Source organism: Jaculus jaculus, chromosome 7, assembly GCF_020740685.1.
Source record: "Jaculus jaculus isolate mJacJac1 chromosome 7, mJacJac1.mat.Y.cur, whole genome shotgun sequence".
NCBI lineage: Eukaryota > Metazoa > Chordata > Mammalia > Rodentia > Dipodidae > Jaculus > Jaculus jaculus.
In genome coordinates, this window is record NC_059108.1 from 91,797,280 (window position 1) to 91,817,160 (window position 19,881).

The following is a 19,881-nucleotide window of genomic DNA, read 5'->3' on the forward strand; positions in this document are numbered from 1 at the left end:
TTTATCAATCTGTGTTATCTAACTTTAACAAACAAAGTTGTGGGTTGGGAGATGGCTTAGCAGTTAAGGCAGTTGTCAGTGAAGCCTAAGGACTCATGTTCAACCTCTGCAGGTCCCATGTAAGCCAGACACACAGTGATGCAAATATGGAAGGTTGCACATGCTCATGAGGCAGTGCATATGTCTGAAGTTCGACTTCAGTGGCTGGAGGACCTGGAGTGCCAATTCTCTCTTTCTCTCATGCATTAGAAAAAAAAATTATATTAGATTTGGCAATTGAAATTTTTTACTATTTCCAAACTTTTATTTTTTATTTTTTCTCGATTTTTATCAACATTTTCCAAGATTAAAAAAAAGTATCCCATGGTAATACTCCCCCCCCCACACTTTCCCCTTTGAAATTACATTCTCTATCATATCCCCTCACCATCTCAATCAGTCTCTCTTTTATTTTGATGTCATGGTCTTTTCCTCCTCTTATGATGGTCTTGTGTAGGTAGTATCAGGCACTATTAGGTCATGGATATCCAGGCCATATTATGTCTGGAGGGAGCAAGTTGTATGGAGTTCTACCCTTCCTTTGGCTCTTACATTCTTTCCACAACCTCTTCCTCATTAGACTCTGAGCCTTGGAAGGTGTGATTGAGATGTTATGAAGTACTCCAGCCACTTCTTTCCAGCACTATGATACCTTCTGAGTCATCCCAAAGTCATTGGCATCTGAAAAGAGCAGAATCTCTACCCAAAGTGAGAATAGCATTAATATAAGGGTATAAATATTAAGAGAAGTGCTTACTGGGTAGTTTGATGAGCATACTATATACATTTTTCCAGACATCAGCAGATGTTACACATGCAACCCCTCATGCGCATGTGCAGCCTTCCAGATTTGCATCACTGTGTGTCTGGCTTACATGGGACCTGCAGAGGTTGAACATGAGTCCTTAGGCTTCACTGACAACTGCCTTAACTGCTAAGCCATCTCCCCAGCCCATAACTTTGTTTGTTAAAGTTAGATAACACAGATTGATAAAGACCAAAAGTCTCCACAAATTTTCTCCTTCCCATCAGTCCTTGATATAACTCCTTTCCCTAGGGCTCATGACTACCCCTGTTTTAAGTTTTCAGTATCAGGGATATGGTTCCCCCCTTGGAGCAGGCCTACAGTCCAATTGGAGGGCAGTTGGTTTCCCCATGACCGATGTGCCACTATTGTACTGATTGGCTCATTTGGGCTGGCTGGCCAATTATAAGGCTTGCAGTGTCCACTGTTGAGTATCTTCACTGGTGGTATCTCTTTCTCCCATTGAACTATATGTAGAATGGCTTTTTGTAGCTTTCTGTCAGCTGGTCTACATAGAGGAGGTTATCAGCTCAGTTCCAGCAGGATTTCTCAGTGGCCTTGCAGCCCAACTATGTGAAGTCTTCAGCAATAGGGCCTTACCATCTATTCCTGGTGGGAAACCAAGGGCCTCCGCAATGGCCTATGATGTTTTAGGGCATCAGGGACCTCTCTGGCCAACAACTCAGTGGAGGTATCCCATCCCTGGCACTGAAAATTTTCTAACAATGATCTATGGCTCCTGAGTGTTCCATTGTCTGAAACTGGAGGATTCCATATGATTATTTGCATACTCTTAGCTTTTTATTAGCCCTCCCTCTACCTTTACTTTACTCAATCTCTTCCCCTGACCTCACTTTGGGCCTTTTCATCCCCATTAATCTATTCTTCTACTTGCATATATACAATACCAACCTATTAAGTACCCTCCTCCCTTCCTTTCTCTTCCCTTTATATCTCCTTTTTAACTTACTGGCCTCTGCTACTGACTTTTTCCTTCTCACGCAGAAGCCCAATCATCTGTAGCTAGAATCCACATCTGAGGGAGAACATGCAGCACTTGGCTTTCTGGGCCTGGGTTACCTTGTTTAGTATAATCCTTTCCAGATCCATCCATTTTTCTGCAAATTTCATAACTTCATTTTTCTTTACTGTTGAGTAGAACTCCATTGTATAAATGTTACACATCTTCATTATCCACTCATAAGTTGAGGGACATCTAGGCTGCTTCCATTTCCCAGCTATTATAAACTGAGCAGCAATAAACATGGTTGAGCGTGTACTTCTAAGGAAATGAGATGAGTCCTTTGGATATATGCCTAGGAGTGCTATAGCTGGGTCATATGGTAGATCAATCTCTAGCTGTCTTGGGAACCTCCACACTGATTTCCACAATGGCTGGACCCAGTTGCATTCCCACCAACAGTGTAGAAGAGTTCCTCTTTTTTCCACACCCCCTCCAGCATTTATGATCAATAAATTTATGATCAATCTGACAGGAGTGAGATGGAATCTCAATGTAGTTTTAATCTGCATTTCCTTGATGGCTAGTGACGTAGAACATTTTTTTAGATGCTTATATGACATTCGTATTTCTTCCTTTGAGAACTCTCTATTTAGCTCCATAGCCCATTTTTTAATTGGCTTGTTTGATTCCTTATTATTTAACCTTTTGAGTTCTTTGTATATCCTAGATATTAATCCTCTATCAGATATATAGCTGGCAAAGGTTTTTTTCCATTCTGTAGGTTGCCTCTTTGCTTTATTCACAGTGTCCTTTGCAGTACAAAATCTTTGTAATTTCATGAGGTCCCAGTAGTTAATCTGTGGTTTTATTGCCTGAGCAATTGGGGTTATATTCAGAAAGTCTTTGCAAAGACCAATATGTTGAAGGATTTCCCCTACTTTGTCCTCTAGAAATTTCAGAGTTTCAGGTCTGATGTTAATGTCTTTAGTCCATTTGGATTTAATTCTTGTGCATGGAGAGAGAGAAGAATCTATTTTCATCCTTCTAAAGATACATATCCAGTTTTCCCAGCACCATTTGCTGAAGTGGCTGTCTTTTCTCCAATGAGTATTTTTGGCATTTTTGTCAAATATCAGGTGGCTATAGCTGCCTGGACTTATATCTGGGTCCTCTATTCTGTTCCATTGATCTACATGTCTGTTTTTGTGCCAGTACCACGCTGTGTATGTTACTATGGCTCTGTAGTATAGGTTAAAATCAGGTATGGTGATGCCAGCATTCTTATTTTTGTTGCTCAGTATTATTTTAGATATTCAAAGTTTTTTTGTGATTCCAAATGAATTTTTGGATTGTTTTTTCTATTTCTGTGAAGAATGCTTTTGGAATTTTGATGGGGATTGCATTAAATGTGTAGAAATGCTTTTGGTAAGATTTTCACAATATTGATTCTTCCAATCCTGGAACAAGGGATGTTTTTCCAATTCCTAGTGTCTTTGCAATTTCTCGTTTGAGTGTTTTCTAGATTTCATTGTAGAGATCCTTTGCTTCCTTGGTTAGGTTTATTCCAAGGTACTTTATTTTCTTTGATGCAATTGTGATTGGTAGTGATTCTCTGATTTCATCCTCTGTAATTTTGTTGTTAGCATATATGAAGGCTACTGATTTCTGAGTAGTTATTTTGTATCCTGCTACATGGCTGTAGGTGTTTATCAGCTCTAACAGTTTTCTGGTAGAGTCTCTAGGGTCCTTTACATATAGAATCATGTCATCTGCAAATAATGATAATTTGATTTCTTCCTTTCCAATTTGTATCCCTTTTATGTGCGTCTCTTGCCTTATTGCTATGGCTAAGAGTTCCACTACTATATTAAAAAAAAGTGGGGTAGTGGACACCCTTGTCTTGTCCCTGATTTTAGTGGAAAAGCTTCCAGTTTTTCCCCATTTAGTAATATGTTGGCTGTAGGCTTGTCATAAACAGCCTTTATTATATTGAGATATGTTCCTTCTATTCCCAGTCTCTGTAGGACTTTTATCATGAAGAGATGTTGGATTTTGTCAAATGCTTTCTCTGTGTCTGAGATGATCATATGATTTTTTCCTTCAGTCTATTTATATAATGTATTACATTTTATTGATTTTCGTAGGTTGAACCATCCCTTCATCTCTGGGATAAAGCCTACTTGGTCAGGGTAAATGATATTTCTGATATATTCTTGTATTCAATATGCAAATATTTTGTTGAGAAATTTGCATCTATGTTCATGAGGGAGATTGGTCTGTAATTTTCTTTTTTTGTTCTATCTTTGCCTGGTTTTGGTATCAGGGTGATGCTGGCTTCATAGAAGGAATTTGGTAGGATTCCTTCTTTTTCTATTTTATGGAAAAGCTTACGATGCAATGGTATTAGTTCTTCCCTGAAGGTCTGGTAAAATTCAGCAGTGAATCCATCTGGGCCTGGGCTATTTTTAGTTGGGAGATTTTTGATAACTGTTTGGATCTCCATGCTTGTTATAGGTCTATTTAAGTGATTGATCTCATCTTGATTTAATTTTGGTAGGTCATATAAATCAAGGAAATCATCCATTTCTTTCAGATTTTCATACTTTGTGGAGTATATGCTTTTATAGTATGTCCCTATGATTTTTTGAATTTCTCTGGAATCTGTTGTGATGTTACCTTGTTCATCTCTAATTGTATTAATTTGTGTCTCGTCTTTCTTTCTTTTGGTTAGATTTGCTAAGGGTTTATCAATCTTGTTTATCCTTTCAAAGAACCAACTCTTTGTTTCATTGATTGTTTGGATTGGTTTTTTGTTTCTATTTCATTAATTTCTGCCCTAATCTTTATTATTTCTTCCCGTCTACTGATTTTTGGTTTGCCTTGTTCTTCTTTTTCCAAGGCTTTAAGGTGAAGCATTAGGTAGTTTACTCGCAACCTTTCTAATTTCTTAATATATGCACTTAAGGCTATAAATTTACCTCTTAGGACTGCCTTCATTGTGTCCCAGAGATTTTGGTGTGTTGTGTTCTCATTATCATTTGACTGTATAAATTTTTTGATTTCCTTCTTGATTTCTTCATTGTCCCATTCATCATTTAGTAGTATTTTGTTTAATTTCCATGATTTTGTGTATGCTCTATAGCCTTTCTTGCTATTGATTTGTAGTTTGATTCCATTGTGGTCAGATAGAATGCAGGGAATTATTTCAATTCTCCTTTATTTTTAAGATTTGCCTTGTGTCCTAATATATGGTCTATTTTAGAGAATGTTCCTTGTGCTGCTGAAAAGAATGTATATTCTTCAGCATTTGGAGGAAATGTCCTGCAGATATCTGTTAGGTCCATTCCTTCTATGACCTCATTTAGTCCAGATGCCTCTCTGTTTATTTTTTCCTGGGATGACCTGTAAATTGATGAGAGTGGGATGTTGAAGTCACCCACTACCACTGTGTTTGGTGTTATCTGTGACCTTAGTTCTAATAGCATTTGTTTTATAAATTTGAGGGTCTCCATGTTAGGTGCATGTATGTTTAGGATTGTAATGTCCTCCTGTTGGAGGGTGCCTTTAGTCAATATATAGTGACCTTATTTGTGTGCTTTTCTTTTTCTTCAGCATGGAGGGTTCTTTCAAGTATTTTCTGTAGAGCTGGTTTTGTCTTCAAATACTCCTTTAGCTTGCTTTTGTCGTGGAATGTCCTTATTTCTCCACCTATTTGAATGAATAGCTTTGCAGGATAAATTAACCTTGGTTGACAGTTGTTATCTTTCAGAACATGGAATACATCACTCCACACCCTTCTGGCTTTTAAAGTTTGTATTGAGTAATTGCTGTAATCCTTATAGGCTTTCCTTTGTAGGTAACTTGATTTTTCTCTGACTGCTTTCAATATTTTTTCTTTGGTTTGTGTGTTTGGTAGTTTGACTATAATATTGCGAGGAGAGGTTCTTTCCAAGTTTTATCTGGCTGGGGTTCTAAAGGCTTCCTGTATCTGTATTGGCACCTCTTTGCCAATTTGGGGGAAATTTTCTTCTATGATTTTGTTGAAGATGCCTGTTATGCCTTAGGACTGAAATTCTTCTCCTTCTACTATGCCCTGAATTCTTATTTTTGTCCTTTTCATAGTGTCCTGAATATTTTGAAATTCCTGCTCATACTTTTCTATTAGTTTGTCTTTCTCTTTGTTGGACTGTATTAGATCTGCCACTTGGTCTTCTAGCTTAGATATTCTGTCCTCTCCTTCATCCATTCTACTGGTGAGATTTTCTACAGACTTTTTAAAATTTCATTAACTGTGTTATTCATTGCTAGTAATTCTGACTTATTTTTCTTTATTATTTTTATTTTCTTATTTATGTCTAGTATTGAACTGTTTATTTCATTAAATTGGTGTCCTAGGTTTTCTTTGATTCCTTTGATTTTCTCTTTGTTTTCTTCTTTGACTTCTTTTAACATATTTATAATCATTCTTTTGAAATCTTTATCAGGCATTTCTGGTGTATTAATACTTGTTGGTGGATTTATATTGTCTTTATTTTTGGTGTTTCTTGTATTATAATGTATATATTTTTGCATCCTGTATTATTTAATGATTGGATTTTCTAGTTAGCTGGGTATTATTAGATTTATCAGATAATCTGATGTTATATAACTTCAGCATATGAGTTTAAGTCATTAGGTATAGCTCTCAAGACTCTCAGAGTATTTATCCAGGAGTAGGAATTGTGACAACCATATCCTCTAACTGTCCCTTATGGTGTGTTGTGCCCCACCCACACCCTTAATCCTGACAACAAGGAGGTTAAAATTTCTGATCTGTTGAGGGTCAGCTTGTGACTAGGTGAGACCCTTCCCTGGTCTAATCCCAGTTACCTCTGCTCCTGCTTGGGTCCTGCTGTTGGTTCAAGTTTGCGTGGCTGGGTCCCTGGACCACTGCTCTGTTTGCTGGAGCTGGGCATGGCAGTGGGGGAGGGGAGGCTGCAATGCTGCTCTAGTTCTCTCACTGGTCCACGTGTTCTTCTACCTTGTGATCTACTCCTCTGTTGTTCACTGCCGTTCTCCTTTCATGTTTCTTGAGTTTACGGAGAGTTCCAGTGTGAGTGGAAGCTCCCCTCACCTGGATTTTCCTGCGGGTCAAGCCGAGCCTGGCAGCTTTCTGGTGCACTGCTGCTACTGCTGCGATGGGTGGACCTGCCAGAGCTGCTTCTGGCGGCCTGCGTGGGCTCGGCTGCTCTGGATCTCTCCTACTTCTCCACTGCTGTTTCAATTTCCTATACACTTCACTTTTTAGTAAAATTGCATATTTTGCTGAGGTTTTTCTTGTTTTTTTCCTCCCTAGGCTGCTTTGGCGTGGTACTTATGCAGCCATCTTAACTAAAAGTCTCCTAAAGGATTATTATATTCAGCAAAGTATTATTTTGTTTCTCTGTTGAGTATATTTTGAGGATAAACCCAGTTTAGGTGATGAACTTTGAAACATGTAAAATAATAATTTTTATGGCTTTGAAGTTGTCCCCTTGCTTTGTAGTATTGATCCTTTCATTTTTTAATTAAAATTATACACCATCTACAGGTGGATAATTGTTTATGAAAATTGATTTTTATTTCTTCAACTTAAATTTTTTTTGTTCATTTTTACTTACTTATTTGAGAACAACAGAGAGAGAGAGAGAGAGAGAGAGAGAGAGAGCATGCGCAGCAAGGCCTCCAGCCACTGCAAACGAACTCCAGATGCATGCACCCCCATGTGCATGTGGCTAATGTAGGTCCTGGGGAATTAAGCCTTGAACCAGGGTCCTTAGGCTTCACAGGCAAGTGCTTAACTTTTAACTTTGATATTGGGGTGTACTTCAAAAAATATTTAGGGTATTTTACAAAGGCCTAAAAATATTTTCTTTCCCTTTGAAAGAACATTATTCCATAACATGTAATAATTTGATAATACAAGTGATATATAAACTAGAATATTTTTAGCCTAGACTTTTTGTTCTCTTTAGATTTTCCCTCATGATATCAATATCTGCAGTTAAACATCCCAAGATTTTGTAGCATGAAAATCAGTTGCAGTTTCTCTTTCTGACAACTGCCCAGAGAAATTCCACTTTGGTGTTATTCTGTGTAGTTTTCCTCATTCATGTAGTTTTTCCAGCATTCATTTAGCCACTGTTAGTCTGTTTCATGTTGTCATAACAGGATGACAAGGATGTGTAATTTGTAAAGGGATTTATTTGGCTCATCATTCAAGTGACTAGAGAGTGCAAAGAGTCTGGTGCTGCCCCCCTGGCAAGAGCCCCTGCTGTGCCACAGTACGATGGAGAAGCACAAAGAGAACCAGACATATATGCAAGGCCAAGCGATGGTATGGCTTTGCTTTACAACAACCTATTCTTGAGAGAACAAACCCAGTTACAGTTGACTATTTCTTCTTGATGCATTCATTCATTAATTCATGGCTGTGGACCCTGGTGACCCATTTACTTCCCACTAGGCTCCATCCCTTTAAGATTCTACCTCTTCAACACTGCCACACTGGGGACCCAGATTCTAGCCAATGAACCTTTGGAAAACAAAGCATATTCAAACCATGCCAGTTCCCATGGTGTTACAGAGTAACTGTTTCCTTTTCACATTCATAAGTTGGTTTCTTGACTCTTAGATTTCAGAATATGATTGTATTTGGAGATACACTCTTCATAGGGCAAGTTAAGGATAAATGAAGTCTTAGGTAGGTTCTAATCCAGTATGGTTGATGTCCTTAGAGAAAAATTGTACATGTACACAGCAGGGAGAGCATGTGGTAACACAGGGAGAAGATCGTAATCTATGAGGTGGATATGACCAAGCCTAATTTTAGGATGAGGATGACTGTTCTGTGGGGCTTTCCAGAGGATGCTGCCTGCTGCTACATGGAGATACTGAGTGAAAACACTAGGAGGTTTGAAACACCCAGTTTGTGGTTCAAATGTCATGGCATCAGTACAGACTGTCCTCTTCATAGTCTTGGATTTTGACCAGCCGGAGAGTGTATTTTGATCCATTATTGACATTTTGTTTATAGAGTCTGTCTCTTGTTCAGCATCCCTTTTTTCACATGTTAGAGTATATGGAGAGATATTAATCCTGTTTGTTCTGAGTGTCTCAGTTCAGCAGTAACCTTCTTCAGGAAGGACATTCATTTTGTACCTGTTGTACTTGTCTCAAGCGCAATGCATTCTCACATTCACTATATGTATTTCACTAGCTTTCTCTCTCATCCTCTTGATTGTAGGTGCATAAGACCACAGACTGATTTTTTTTTGCTTGTTTTTATGTAAGTACAATCTGGCATAGTGCCAGGCATAGAGACCATGCTCAGTAAGTACTTATGAATAAATTACTTGATATTAATATCAGTTAGGATAATAGTCACCAAGCACCAAATACTGTTTTGAAAAAATCCTTCTAGTGAATAACTGAGCAGAAGAGTCTGAAGACATTATTCACCTGTCATGCACACATAGGATCTTCACATTTATTCTAACTTCTAAACCTCATTTTCTTTGATCTTCTTTGACCTACCAGTGTTTTCACACAGTATCTCTATGGGGCTGCAGGTAGTATCCTCTTGATGGTCCCACAGAACAGCTGTCCTCATCCTCAAATTAGGCTTGGTCATCCACGTTCTTACCTCCTTGCTGCAGCTTTGCAATATGACAGTGACTGCATGTTCTAGACTGTCCTGTTTGGCATCTATATAGTCATTCCTTGGAATGTTATGGTAGATGGTTTATGTCTGAGTGTGACTTCCTGTATGACTGTATGACTGTGCTTTTGCTCAGCTAGGTGAAGTATTGGTGGTTTCTGCTCCCTAACATCTCTTGGTCTTCAGCAATGGTTCCCAGACTACTTATTTTTCTAAATGCCAAATCTTAATGGAATCTCTTTCCTTTAAAGTAGAGAGGCAGTTTATATGACTATTATGCTAGAAGATTCTATAAACTAATAAGAGGAATGACAGTCCATTAGAGAAATGGGGAGGAGTATGAATAAACAATTTACATTCATATGTGTATACATGTACACACATAAACACTAGGTCAATAAACATAAGACAGATGCGAATTCTCAGTTCTGAGGAAGGTGAAGGAAGTGGGTATTTTTGGACACTGTTGCTGAAGTAGACACTGGTACACCTCTTGGAGGGTAATATGTTGGCATGCCTATACATTTTTTGTTTCTTTGTAGTGTTTATGTATTTTAACCCATCCACTCCATTTCTTGAAATCTCTTCTTTAGAGAGGACAGAGATGTTCACAATAGGAGTATTAGAAGGAAAAAAGCACGTTAAGTGTCTCTGGAGGAAGAAGCATGCTCACAGGATGGAATAGCATGCATGTGCATAGAGTAGAACAATAAGAAAATAATGGAAACAAAGCTAAGATGTATTGAGAACTCACTGAACCCTACATACACTGTAAATCCCCCTTTGAAGGTAGATTCATAAGTAAGAATGAAATAGTGTCATAGTTGTCATAGTTAATTCCAGGACAGCCAGAGCTAGAGTGAAACTCTACCTTGAAAAACCAAAAAAAAAAAAAAAAAAAATGTAGTGTACATAATCCATAAAATGAAAAAGAAGCTTTGCGTAACAGACCATTGAGAAAATCAATGAATCAATAAGTACAAGTATAAAGATCCAGGTATTTGTGTGTCTATAGAAACCTATGAGTACACAATAGATTACAAAAGTGACCCAAGAGGACATGTAAAGATAAACCTGACAAAATATAAAAGATGTAAGTTTAGAAAGCATATATGAGCAGCATAATTATGAAAAAAATGAGTATTTACTGATCATTTGCTCTCTGAAGCACTGAGTGCTTTGCCTGCCTTTCAAAATTAACTCTTGGGCTGCAGAGATGGCCTAACACTTAAGGCACTTGTGTGCAAAGCCAAAGGACCTTGGTTTTATTCCCCAGGACCCATGCAGGCCAGATGCACAAGATGGCACATGCATAGGCCCTGGAGTGCCCATTCTCTCTCTCTCAAGCAAATAAAAATAAAATATTTAAAAAACAAAAACTAATGTTTAAAAATTTGACTTGCTGGGTTTGGAGGCTCATGTCTGTAATGCCAGAACCTTGGAGAAGGCTGACATAGGAGGATTGCAGGTTGCAAGATATACTGGGCTACATAGGGAGATCCTATTTCTTTTTTTATCATTCCTGTTATGAGGAAAATGAGGCACAAGAGTTTGAGTGACTTTCTCAAGGTCATACAACAAACAGATATTGGACCTGAGACACCAATTCAGGAAGTCTGATTCCAAACTGTCCTTTTTATATAAATAAAATGAAGCTGTTACTTTTTCAGATATTAAAAGGACTCTGGTTGCACAATGAAAGAACATGCTGCAAGAAATAGTTCAATAGCAGATTCTATAATGGTATATGAAAGGAGAAATATTCTCATACTGATGAAAAGAAGAAAAGGAAGAGAAACCTGTGAGGATTTTAGAGCACCCTGACCATATGACCCAGGCAGAGACTTCTAAATGCTGTGTGGAGCTATGTTTAAGGTTGATGGTCTAAAGCTGTCTATCTCCTCTTAACTTTCTTGTCCATAGCCTCAGACTCTTCTATTATTCATTGGCAACTCCAGCTCGTGAACTCTGAAAATTCCACGGATGTCATTTGAACACTGATAAAAGCGTTTTCATTTCAAATTTTATCTTCCCATTATTTGTAGAGGTTATATGCACCACAATGCCAAAGAATCATTCCATTTGACCAAGGAATAAGGCAATAAGGTGGCTTAATAATAACCTGTGTTGTGATTAGAGTTTTGTATACAGATACCTGAGGAGAGAGAGGATCCACTGTGTGTCACCACCTGCATCACACATGATAGCTGGCAGTTTTCAACTGTCGATATAGAAACAAATTGTCGACAAGAAAAGTTATATGTCAATGTGAGGTACATTGGAATGTATTTAAATATGTCTGTTGCTAACAAACTGGAGAAATATAAAATATATATTTAAGTGAGGCTGTTGGCCACAGGCTCTTTTTCTTGACATGTGAGTGGTGGTGATGAAGGGGAAGGAAGGCAGAAGGAGTGGGAGAAGTGATATTTCCAATAGAATCTTAAGCATAAGGTATAAAAATAAAAAAATGCCCACAATGAAATGCCAAGATAACTTCAGCTGTTATGTTTTAGCAGAAGTGTATATGTTGATTCTGTTGTATAAGTGAATGTGCTAAAGACATGTAATAGCAAAAACAAAACAAAACAAAACAAACAAACAAAAAAACCAAAACCCAAAATCTAAAAACAGAGGGAAGTTGGCAGATTCCCATTGAAAACTATTCTGCTTTCTGATACTAGTTAAGCTTTCTGCACAAATCACATTGCCTGCCATGTTACCATTTGTAAGCTCCACCTGTAATCTCAGCTCCATGCACTTTATAATATGCACAGTGAGGCATGCGTATATCTGCAAGTTTTACTGTGTGTGCAGAAATTATCAGGAATCCAAAATATTTTGCAGTACCATTTCTTATTTTAAAGTTTAAAAACTAAGATATTTGAGCATATTGGATTGTAACAAAATACCAATTTATTGAAGAGAAAAACCTTTCCCAGCCAGGCTGACTGATAAAGATGGAGGTGTTATTAATTTCAGTCCTAATCTGAAACCAAATCTATTTCACTAACCTTTCTAAGTAGATAAGCTGACTGCTTCTGAGGATATGTGATTTGGAAAGTATAGCTGGGAGTTTTTGGTTCAGCATTCTTCTTAGCCTGTGGAGCGGATGTGCTCTCCAGGGCCTTCCAGACCTGGAAGCCAGAGCAATGGCAGGGGGCTGGTGTCTCAGCTGCTGAGGCCAAGTGTTACCCGGTGTGTTTTATTTCAACATTAACACGCTCCAGAGAGAAGGGTCTGCCTCTCCACCTTTTAATATTGCTCAGTCATTTCTTTTTACTTCTTGCTTCAGCGAGCATAGTGTGTGTCTTTCTTGGAATCTATTAAACAGAAAACCCTTTGCTGTTTTATAGATGGATTTCAGAGAAATCTGTAGTCAACTCACATGTTTCTTAATCCCTTCACAATTGCCCTCATTCTCTAAGTCTTGGTGAGGGCATGCCAAAGAACTGGCTTTTAATTTATAATTAACAAGTGACAGCACAGTTCAACTTAAACAAATGAAGGGAAATGTTTATATGATAAAAGTGGCTCAACCAAGTGTCTTATTGTGGTCACTAGCAAATAGGTATCACAATGAGTAGGGTGCTAAAAGCCTATGTCAGTTTGTTGAATCGTTCTAGGAGAGATCACTGGGCTCCATGTTGTATTTAGATTATAGCAGTTACCTGATGTATATTCAGAATATATCTATATATATGTATCAGGATATAATCAGGATGCATATGTGTGTATGTATGTGTGTGTGTGTGTGTGTGTGTGTGTGTGTGTGTGTGGAGAGACAAAGAGAGAGAGAGAGAGAGAGAGAATGCCAACTCTTCAACTTCTTTTTTATGCTTCAAAGTTCATAAACTTTTGTGACATATGTATTTATAATTTTAAATCTATATTCATGTCTGGGCTTTCTCTTACTGCTTTCTATTTTTTTTTTTTTGTATGTGTGTAGAGCATGTGTGTTGTAATGTGATGTATGGCATATGTCCTTGAAACAGATTCTCTCATTCAACCTCAACCCAGAGTCATTGTTCCTCCCCCAGCCCCAACAGGCCCCAATGTTACCCACCCAGCCCCAGGACTAGGGTTACAGATGTACATGAGTGATCTCAGGCCCTCAGCACAAGTGCTCTTACCTGCTGGACCATGTTCCCAGGCCCCTTCTTGTTCTTTTTAAAGGACTATTCAGCATTTCAAGAATATTTTTGCTATAGTTTGGATGTGTTTTATTCCCTGGAGATATCTGTGTTGGAGGCATCATTCTAATTGTCGCAGTGTTAGGAGTGGTGGGGGTGTGGTGGGAAGTCATTAGGTGATTAGAGACAGAGCCCTTGGGAGAGATTAAGGTAGCTTTTGTGGGGATTAAAGTTAGTTGTATGAGCATAGCCGACCCTGAATGGCTCTCTGGATTCCTGTGGTGGGATTGCTTGTTTTTATATGTGCTCCCACCATTGTGATGCCTTTCATCATGAGGTCCTCCCCACAGCTGAGCTGATGCTGGTGGTATGTCCTAGTCTCCCTTTATCACAAAGACCTCCCCACAGCTGAGCTGACACAGGTGTTGTGCTCTAGAGCCTCCCGAACTGTGAGTTGATTAAACCACCCTTTTCATTTTCACGTACTTCTAAGGAAATGAGATGAGTCCTTTGGATATATGCCTAGGAGTGCTATAGCTGGGTCATATGGTAGATCAATCTCTAGCTGTTTTAGGAACTTCCACACTGTTTTCCACAAAGGCTGGACCAGATTGCATTCCCACCAGCAATGTAGAAAGGTTCCTCTTTTTCCACATCCCTGCCAACATTTATGATCATTTGTTTTCATGATGGTGGCCAATCTGACAGGAGTGAGATGGAATCTCAATGTAGTTTTAATCTGCATTTCCCTGATGACTAGTGATGTAGAACATTTTTTTAGATGCTTATATGCCCTTTGTACTTCTTCCTTTGAGAACTCTCTATTTAGCTCCATAGCCCATTTTTTCACTGGCTTGTTTGATTCCTTATTATTTAACTTTTTGAGTTCTTTGTATATCCTAGATATTAATCCTCTATCAGATATATAGCTGGCGAAGATTTTTTCCCATTCTGTAGGTTGCCTCTTTGCTTTTTTCACTGTGTCCTTTGCAGTGCAAAATCTTTGTAATTTCATGAGGTCCCAGTGGTTAATCTGTGGTTTTATTGCCTGAGCAATTGGGGTTGTATTCAGAAAGTCTTTGCCAAGACCAATATGTTGAAGGGTTTCCCCTACTTTTTCCTCTAGCAGTTTCAAAGTTTCCGGTCTGATGTTAAGGTCTTTAAGCCATTTGGACTTAGTTCTTGTGCATGGCGAGAGAGAAGAATCTATTTTCATCCTTCTGCAGATATATATCCAGTTTTCAAAACACCATTTGCTGAAGAGGCTATCTCTTCTTCAATGAGTACTTTTGGCATTTTTATCCAATGTCAGGTGGCTATAGCTACTTGGGCTTACATCTGGGTCCTCTATTCTGTTCCACTGATCTACATGTCTGTTTTTGTGCCAGTACCATGCTGGTTTTGTTACTATGGCTCTGTAGTATAGGTTAAAATCAGGTATGGTGATGCCAGCATTCTTATTTTTGTTGCTCAGTATTATTTTAGATATTCAAAGTTTTTTTGTGATTCCAAATGAATTTTTGGATTGTTTTTTCTATTTCCATGAAGAAAGCCTTTGGAATTTTGATAGGGATTGCATTAAATGTATAGATTGCTTTAGGGAAGATTGCCATTTTCACAATACTGATTCTTCAAATTCAGGAACAAGGCATGTTTCTCCACTTTCTAGTGTCTTCTGCAATTTCTTGCATGAGTGTTTTAAAGTTCTCATTGTAGAGATTCTTTACTTCCTTGGTTAGGTTTATTCCAAGGTACTTTATTTTTTTTTTTGGATGTAATTGTGAATGGGAGTGATTCTCTGATTTCATCCTCTGTGTGCTTGTTGTTAGCATATATGAAGGCTACTGATTTCTGAGTGTTTATTTTGTATCCTTCTACATTGCTGTAGGTTTTGATCAGCTCTAACAGCTTGCTAGTAGAGTCTTTAGAGTCCTTTATGTATAGAATCATGTCATCTGCAAATAATGATAACTTGATCTCTTCCTTTCCAATTTGTATCCCTTTTATGTGTGTCTCGTGCCTTATTGCTATGGCTAAGACATCCAAAACTATATTAAATAAAAGTGGGGACAGTGGACACCCTTGTCTTGTTCCTGATTTTAGTGGGAAAGCTTCCAGGTTTTCCCCATTTAGAAATATGTTGGCTGTAGGCTAGTCATAAATAGCCTTTATTATATTGAGATATGTTCCTTCTATTCCTAGTCTCTGTAGGACTTTTATCATGAAGGGATGTTGGATTTTGTCAAATGCTTTCTCGGCGTCTAATGAGATGATCATGTGATTTTTGTCCTTCAATCCGTTTATGTAATGTATTACATTTATAGATTTGCGTATGTTGAACCATCCCTGCATCTCTGGGATAAAGCCTACTTGGTCAGGGTGAATGATCTTTTTGATATACTCTTGTATTCTGTTTGCCAATATTTTGTTGAGAATTTTTGCATCTATGTTCATGAGGGAGATTGGTCTGTAATTTTCTTTTTTTGTTCTATCTTTGCCTGGTTTTGATAACAGGGTGATGCTGGCCTCATAGAAGGAGTTTGGTAGAATTCCTTCTTTTTCTATTTCCTGGAAAAGCTTAAGAAGCAATGGTGTTAGCTCTTCCTTAAAGGTCTGGTAAAATTCAGCAGTGAATCCATCTGGGCCTGGGCTTTTTTTAGTTGGGAGATTATTGATAACTGTTTGTTATAGGTCTATTTAAGTGATTAATCTCATTTTGATTTAATTTAGGTAGGTCATATAGTTCAAGGAAATCATCCATTTCTTTCAGATGTTCATACTTTGTGGATTATATGCTTTTATAGTATGTCCCTATGATTTTTTGAATTTCTCTGGAATCTGTTGTGATGTTACCTTGTTCATCTCTGATTTTATTAATTTGTGTCTCTTCTCTCTTTCTTTTGGTCAGATTTACTAAGGGTTTATCAATCCTGTTTATCTTTTCAAAGAACCAACTCTTTGTTTCATTAATTCTTTGGATTTTTTTTTCTTTCTATTTCATTAATTTCTGCCCTAATCTTTATTATTTCTTCCCATCTACTGATTTTTGGTTTGCCTTGTTCTTCTTTTCCCAAGGCTTTAAGGTGAAGGTTGTTTACTTGCGACCTTTCTAATTTCTTAATATAGGCACTTAAGGCTATAAATTTACCTCTTAGAACTGCCTTCATTGGGTCCCAGAGATTTTGGTATGTTGTGTTCTCATTATCGTTTGACTCTATAAATTTTTTGATTTCCTTCTTGATTTTTTCATTGACTCATTCATCATTTAGTAGCATATTGTTTAGTTTCCATGATTTTGTGTATGCTCTATAGCCTTTCTTGCTACTGATTTGTAGTTTAATTCCATTGTGGTCAGATAGAATGCAAGGAATTATTTCAATTTTCCTGTGTTTGTTAAGATTTGGTTTGTGTCCTAATATATGGCCTATTTTAGAGAATATTCCTTGTGCTGCTGAAAAGAATGTATATTCTTCAGCATTTGGATGAAATGTCCTGTAAATATCTGTGGGGTCCATTCCTTCTATGACCTCATTTAGTCCAGATGCCTCTCTGTTTATTTTTCCCAGGGATGACCTGTCAATTGATGAGAGTGGGGTGTTAAAGTCACCCACCACCACTGTGTTTGGTGTTATCTTGACCTTAGTTCTAATAGTGTTTGTTTGACGAATTTGGGAGCCCCCATATTAGGTGCATATATGTTTAGGATTGTAATGTCCTCCTGTTGGAGTGTGCCCTTAATCAATATAAAGTGACCTTCCTTATCTTTCTTGACTAACGTTGGACTAAAGTCTACCTTGTCAGATATTAGGATAGCAACCCCTGCTTGTTTTATAAGCCCATTTGCTTGAAACATCATCTTCCAACCTTTCACCCTAAGATAATGTCTATCCTTTATAGAAAGGTGAGTTTCTTGGAGACAGAAAATTGTAGGATCCTGCTTTTTAACCCAGTCTGCAAACCTATGTTTTTTCGTTGGGGCATTGAGACCGTTGATATTAAGAGATATTATTGAAAGGTGTGTATTTATGTTTGCCATTTTTTTTTTTTTTTTGTGGTTCCGGTTCTACCTGTTCTCTCTTCTGTTAACTAGTATTTGAGTATTGCTTGTTTTTTCTAGGTTCCTTATATGTGTGCTTTTCCTTTTCTTCAGCATGGAGGATTCTATCAAGTATTTTCTGTAGAGCTGGTTTTGTCTTCAATTACTCATTTAACCTGCTTTGGTCATGGAATGTCCTTATTTCTTGTCTATTTGAATGGATAACTTTGCAGGATAAAGTAACCTTGGTTGACAGTTGTTATCTTTCAGAACTTGGAATATATCACTCCAAGCCCTTCTGGCTTTAAAAGTTTGTGTTGAATAATCTGCTGTAATCCTGATGGGCTTGCTTTTGTAGATAACTTGATTTTTCTCTCTAACTGCTTTCAATATTTTTTCTTTGGTGTGTGTGTTTGGAAGTTTGATTATAATATGGCTAGGAGAGGGTCTTTCCAGGTTTTGTCTGGCTGGGCTTCTAAAGGCTTCCTGTATCTGCACTGGTACCTCTTTCCCAATTTGGGGGAAATTTTCTCCTATGATTTTGTTGAAGACGCCTCCTATGCCTTTGGAGTGTAATTCTTCTCCTTCTACTATGCCCTGAATTCTTATATTGGATCTTTTCATAGTGTCCCGAATATCTTGAAATTCCCACTCATACTTTTCTATAAGTTTGTCTTTCTCTTTGTTGGACTGTATTAGATCTGCCACCTGGTCTTCTGGCTTAGATATTCTGTCCTCTCCCTCATCCATCCTACTGGTGAGATTTTCTACAGAGTTTTTTATTTCATTAACTGTGTTCTTCATTGCTAGTAATTCTGACTGGTTTTTTTTTTATTATTTCTATTTCCTTATTTATGTCTTGTATTGCCTTCTTTATTTCACTAAATTGGTGTCCTGCATCTTCTTTGATTCCTTTGATTTCCTCTTTGATTTCTTCTTTGATTGTTTTGATGTGTTCTTTGACCTCTTTGAACATATTTATAATCATTCTTTTGAACTCTTTCTCAGGCATTTCCTCTAACTCGTTCTCACTGGAGGACATTTCTGATGCATTAATACTTTTAGGTGGGTTTATATCATCTTGCTTTTTAGTGTTTCTTGTGTTATAATGTATATATTTTTGCATCTTGGATTAAGTTAGTGCTTGGATTTTCTAGTTAGCTGGGTATTCTTAGCTGTATCAATTGATTTGATGTTATATATTTTCAGCGTAGGAGCTTAAGGTGTTAGATGTGGCTCTTAAGACTCTCAGAGTATCTACAAAGATGTTCCTAGGGGTTGAGTTTCCCTGCTATGGGAGTATTCAAGCAGGCTGTGTAGAATAAAATACAGGTAGATTTAAAATTTAATTAAACACTGTAACCATTCAATCAAAAACAGCCCCAAGTAGGTATGCAAGAGTAGTTATTATAACAACCAGATATTCTATGAACAAAGAGGCTAAGATTTCTGGTCTGCTGAGGGATCCAAGTCAGCTTACAACCAAGTGAGGCCCTTCTCTGCTGCAATCCCAGTTACCTTGGATGATTTTGGTCTCAGTCAAGTTGCTGCCTGGGTCATCGGACTGCTGTTCCGATTTCTGGAGCTGGGAACTGGATTTTCTTGCAGGGCAAACCAAGACTGGCAAGTGTGGCCCTGCAGATCAACACCCCTGCTGCTGTAACTGCTGCTGCTAAAGCTGCTGCTGCTGGGTCTGTAGCCGCTGCTGCTGAAGCTGCTCTGCTGTGTCCACTTCCACTGCTGCCACTGAAGCTGCTGCTATGGGATCTGCCACTGCTGCCGCTCCTGGGTCTGCTGCTCTGGGTCTGCCGCTTCTGCCGTGACTGGAGCTGCTACTGCTGGGGCCACTGTTACCGGTGCCAGAGCCACTGCTGTTGCTGCCGAACTCTGCTCCTGCTTGGGTCCTGCTGTTGGCTCAAGTTGGCGTGGCCGGGTCCTGGGACTGCTGCTCTGTTCGCTGGAGCTTTGCTCAGGCCATCGGGGAGGGGACGGAGCCGCAGCTGCTCTGGTTCTCTTGCTGTTCCACGTGTGCTTCTACCTCGTGGTCTGCTCCTCTGTTGCTCACTGCTGCTCTCCCTTCATGTTTCCTGAGTTGCACAGAGGGCCGGTGTGAGTGGAAGCTCCTGCACCTGGCTTTTCCTGTGGCTGGAGCCAAGTCTGGCCACTTTCTGTTCTGCTGCCCCCTTGCCATGGTTGCCGGAGCTGCTGGAGCCACTTTTGCCGGCC